Raw genomic sequence first — 6,000 nt, 5'->3', positions numbered from 1 at the left:
TTTTTCTCTCTCTCTTTTTCTCTCTCTCTCTCTCTCTCACACACACACACACACACACACACACACACACACACACACACACACACACACCACACACACACACACACACACACACACACATTCCGCCATGACTGGTCAGAGTCCAGGGGCCACAGGGTCACCTGTTATTAACACACTGACCACTTGTAGCAGCTCACTGATGCTGATCAGTGGTCAGTAGGCCTGTCAATACCTTCCATCAGGGCCTGACCAGACAAACAGAGGTCATTATCAGTCATCTGGGCGTAGGGCCTCAGAGCACAGCACAGTGGGGTCCTCTGGGACTGACTGGATGACTTAGTGCTTCAACCCCCAGACAGGTCAGGTCAACGTCCCTCCGGCCAGGGCCACGCTGACCCCTCCCCCTTTTACCTTACTCTGCCTTACACATTCTCTCTTACTCTCTTCTTTTCCTCTCTCTATTTCTCTCTTCTTTACCTCTCTTTCTCTCCATTTTCTCATATACACATTGAGTTGGAACAAATAGTGCTAACCAGCAGTCCAGCACATCTTCAGATTGTCTCAGTAGTTTTGAGACTATTTATTTAATGTGTGTAGATGAACAGAGCCTCCAAGCCTTTCCTGTGGCTCTGTTACATATGGAAGAGTCACATCCCAGCCATGTCCTTTTCATTTCATTTAGCAGCGAGAGGCATATAAATCTTTGAGAAAACACTCATTTGGAAGGAAGGAATGCATTCGAAGGGAGGCAGCCTCTGGAAAGTTATAGGAATGTATATTTAGAGAAATTAACATAAGACATTTTACACAGTCCATGAAGAATATAATCCATGCATAATTGATTGGCGGCGTGATTGCCTGAGTTTACTGTAATTTTTCTATAGTGAGAGAAAGTCTCTCCTCGGGCTGTTTAGCCTAATAGATTTTAGGATATTTCATTTAGGGCTGTCCAGGAGCAGAGCAGCTGCAGTGCTACAGTGATTTTTTTCTCTTCCAACACGTATGACTCCATACCACTGAAATTACTCTAATTTAGCAGGCAAAACCAAGGTCACAAACACTCTAATTGCCTGCCATTTTGATAAACTTTATCAACTTGTTTGTCTCACATTCCAGTTTGAAAAGCAGGTGAGTGGGCTCTTTACCCGTTTGTATGTTTAGTGCGGTTGCATTGAAAATTAGGCTGTTTGCTTTCATATGTGTCTTTTATAACCAATGCCATGACCCTATGACCTCCTGCTATGGCTGCCGTTATCCTTTAGAACAGGCCAGAGTACAACAGGAAGGAGATTCAGAGTTTATAAAGAAATAATGCAGGGCCCTGATGATTAAAACATATTATTTGATATATTATATTTATAGCTTTTGTTGTTTTCCACCAAAGGCAACCATTATACTAGGTCAAGATATTTGTTCTCCACCTTAGAAACTACTTTTAGAAAATAGGACCTCACTCTTGATAATGCACAATAAACACTGGAATTTCAATTTCAAACTCTGGCCTTGTACCAATTGTACTGTATACTTCTTAAATGCCAGTGGATCGATAAATGAACAAGCTAATTTAGGAATTTATGGCTATATAAAGTAATAGCCCGACACACCTGATGCCAGGACTGACTCCTGTGATTCAGTCTCTCTGGGTCGTGAAGCTCTGATGGTGCAGACAGACATATGAGAGAGAGGAGGACAGTGAGTTGATGATGGCAGTTCTCTGTGCCTGCCCTAGGGAGCGTTGTGACTAGGCCGTAGTGTAGTGGAGCCACTGGTCTGGGCCCTGCTTCGTTATCCCCTTTCTAACCATCCACATCGTCGGCTACCCCCACCCAACCTACTGGGGCCCCAGCCGCCCCACTGCCACCGCACCGGCCACACGGCCGAGACGAGGGGACTCTGAAACACGCCATTCATCTTCCAGATGGAGTGATTTAGCATGGGCTATGTTCCCCAAGAGCCCCTGCCCCCTTACCCCTACTCCTCATTCTGCAGAATCAACATTTATATTCTTTAACTTGATGCTTTGTTACTATGACAATAGAAATCAAGCAGTTGAGATGCATTTGGAACATTCTATGTTTAACCGACCGTTAGAGAAAATAGAGAAACATGACGTTGGGAGAGTAACAGGGGAAAAATGAATCCGTCTGACTGGACCATGGTGCTCTATGGGGAGCTGAAATCTAACTGGGGGGGGGGGGGGGGGGGACTGCTCCTATTTTCTACTGAGCTTTACCAACGAGGGGAAGGGGCACACTTATTTATATTTCACGTAATTTTCTCATCACTCAGAAGCAGCCACCTGTCTCTTCCCAAGATTCCCTTCCTTTGTCTCTTAAATAATACGCCTGCATCTGCATGTTGGATGAGGAGAGGGAGATGACCAGGAGGGAACAGAAAAAAGGTGTATGAGAGAGGGGAGCAAGAAATGAACAAATAAGGGGGAATGCAATAGAAAGAGAGAGAGGGGGATTAAAAGAGGAGAGGTAACCTTTTTTCTCTGTGGCTCTTGTTGTCTGGCCATCAGTAAGCAGCAGCAGCCATGTCTGCGAGGGGAGCCATTTTCTCGCCCCTCTCATTATCACGTTTTATATTCAGCAGTGTTGAGAAGATGCTGGTCACCGCTCCCCCCCCCCCCCCCTCACACACCCATGGCAGGCATCAGCTGGGGTGTGTGTGTGTGTGTGTGTGTGTGTGTGTGTGTGTGTGTGTGTGTGTGTGTGTGTGTGTGTGTGTGTGAGAGAGAGGGGGGGGGGGGGTTGCAGGCATGGGGGTGATGGGGCAGCATGGGGGGAAGATTAGACAGACGGACCCCTGGGTTGGAGGCCAGAGCTCAAGTTCATCACCACAGACAATGGAAAGCTCTTCAGAAAGCAATTGGGCTCTCAGTGATATTGGCCTTGGTAGCAGTGGGGCTTCAGCTGAGCATGCACACACAGCCATCCCCCAAACCACTGCAGACCCCTCTCTCTCCCTGAGCCACCTTCATTACGCTCGATACCGCTGCACCTCTGCTTCTCCCCACCGCAGCCCATCTCCAGAGCCCACTACTGTTAATTATATGCTATGAGCACCTCTAGCCACAGTGACAGTGTGTGGAGCAGTATGTGTATCTGGACATGCGCACTGAGTCAGCCTCTGCTGTGACTAGAGCACACGATGGTGACAGAGCTAGCCCCCTCCTCCCTCCTCCTCCTCCTCCTCCTCACACCCCCATGCAAGGACAGCTGCTCCTCCAGCCCAGCGTAGCTGCCATTGTGAGGATCCACACTAACAGGGGCTTTAGCCACTGGTGGTGTGAAATTAAACAGCCCTGTCAGTCCGTCCGTCCGTCCCCTGATGGTAAGTGGCGTGCTGTCCACATGTAACTCTGGTTATCTGCTTTAACACTGCAGGTCAGCCCACCAAGGTGATCATGGGAGTTAGAGTTCTGGACTCTACAAAATCTCAGTGTGGAGAAAAATGTACTTGTTCGTAGTGGTTTTTCCTATTTAGGTTTTTTTGGATGATGTTTAGTAAACTGTGATACTCAGTGGTTGATATACAGGCTAATGGCAAGCAGACTGTAATGTAGATCTATCGACTGTACCATGACCCATCCAGGTGAAGTGTTTTATGCTAAAGACCCTAACTGGTGCTCCCTTGTCCTATTTTGCATATGTTTCTGATGAAAGTGAATATATAGTACATGTTAGGGTGTTATGATGTGGAAATAGTGAATATATAGTACACGTTAGGGTGTTATGATGTGGAAATAGTGAATATATAGTACACGTTAGGGTGTTATGATGTGGAAATAGTGAATATATAGTACACGTTAGGGTGTTATGATGTGGAAATAGTGAATATATAGTACACGTTAGGGTGTTATGATGTGGAAATAGTGAATATATAGTACACGTTAGGGTGTTATGATGTGGAAATAGTGAATATATAGTACACGTTAGGGTGTTATGATGTGGAAATAGTGAATATATAGTACACGTTAGGGTGTTATGATGTGGAAATAGTGAATATATAGTACACGTTAGGGTGTTATGATGTGGAAATAGTGAATATATAGTTCACGTTAGGGTGTTATGATGTGGAAATAGTGAATATATAGTACACGTTAGGGTGTTATGATGTGGAAATAGTGAATATATAGTACACGTTAGGGTGTTATGATGTGGAAATAGTGAATATATAGTACAAGTTAGGGTGTTATGATGTGGAAATAGTGAATATATAGTACACGTTAGGGTGTTATGATGTGGAAATAGTGAATATATAGTACATGTTAGGGTGTTATGATGTGGAAATAGTGAATATATAGTACACGTTAGGGTGTTATGATGTGGAAATAGTGAATATATAGTACACGTTAGGGTGTTATGATGTGGAAATAGTGAATATATAGTACACGTTAGGGTGTTATGATGTGGAAATAGTGAATATATAGTACACGTTAGGGTGTTATGATGTGGAAATAGTGAATATATAATACACGTTAGGGTGTTATGATGTGGAAATAGTGAATATATAGTACACGTTAGGGTGTTATGATGTGGAAATAGTGAATATATAGTACACGTTAGGGTGTTATGATGTGGAAATAGTGAATATATAGTACACGTTAGGGTGTTATGATGTGTAAATAGTGAATATATAATACACGTTAGGGACATTCTCTGCATTGGATGTACAGTATTCATTTCATAATGAAAACATATTATTCACAGGACTACTCAAGGAGGTAAGAGCAGTAGTCTTCAAAAAATAAATGAGGTGATGGAATTAATGAAAAGTCCATTATTGCCAGAGCAAATTATATTTTTGAAATGAATAGTTAATATTTTATTATTACTATATATTGTTAATGCACTCTTTGCATTTTTGCTAATATAATGTATCCTTCCACATTCATTTCACCACTCAGCCTTGATGAGTACTTCAAATGTGAATTAAAGCACTCCATTTTTAAGAAGAAAATGAGTAATAATTCAGAAATGTTAATAATATATAATAATGCTATTCAGGAAAATGGAAAGTTGAAAAACAGAGGAGAGAGCAGAGAGTGATTGCTGTACCTGGGATTGTTTGGTGTTTAGTGTGGGACACTACAGGTCAGAGAGGTTGGTCAACAGAATGCAAACAAAGGTCTGAGCGGGTTCTAGTGGTCAGGACACGGTCATCCAGCGGTCACAACTGAGCGGTCTGGTCTGAGGTAGGCTGAGCTGGGCTGGTGGTTGGCTCTGGTAGCTAATTGAAGCTGAGCACTGACAGGTCTCCTCATCTCCTCCTGTACTTAACCCATTTAGAAGTCACTGCTAACACGGACCACTCATTAATATGAATTATCCTGCGTGTTAATTTGAGCCAATCCCCATCTTTAATGCACTTAAACATGGTGAGGATGATAGGGCTGTGAGGTGCTGCTGAGGGACAGACTCTCTATCTGACTATATGGGGTCAGGAGGAGGAGGAGGAGGGGGATCTTTCTCTCTCGCATTCTTTTCTCCTTCAACTCCACCCTGTCTTTCTCTGTCTCTTTTCTACCTCTCTTCCACTCTCTCTCTCTCTCTCAATCTAAGACGATTCTGCGAAGGAAATGAATTATTTTGTTTACCATGGCTTTTAAAAAGAATATTAGAAATTCTCATGATTATGATAGTATTAAAAGGTGATTCTACGCCAGCGGGAGTGGAAAATATTTTTGGGATCTCAGATTGTTCTGGCAATTCTCACATATAAACTTCATTGGGAGGAATGATGTTTGACATGCTTCTTACATTTGTATTACAAACCACTTTTGAGAAAATCACGATGAAAGTGACCATTTTAGACCTGTACCTGCCTCCTGTACCTGCCTCCTGTACCTGCCTCCTGTACCTGTCTCCTGTAAGACCCTGTGATCTGTGAACTGAACATGATACAGGCAACATCTTGCTGGCATTATAGTCCTTATAGTGTGCTCTAACATATGGAGTATGTCTAGATTCAACAACAACATCAACAACATGT

This window comes from Salmo salar, chromosome 11, assembly GCF_965601325.2.
Source record: "Salmo salar chromosome 11, fSalSal1, whole genome shotgun sequence".
NCBI lineage: Eukaryota > Metazoa > Chordata > Actinopteri > Salmoniformes > Salmonidae > Salmo > Salmo salar.
The sequence above is the reverse complement of the archived record's forward strand: the minus strand, read 5'-3'. Positions refer to the sequence as shown.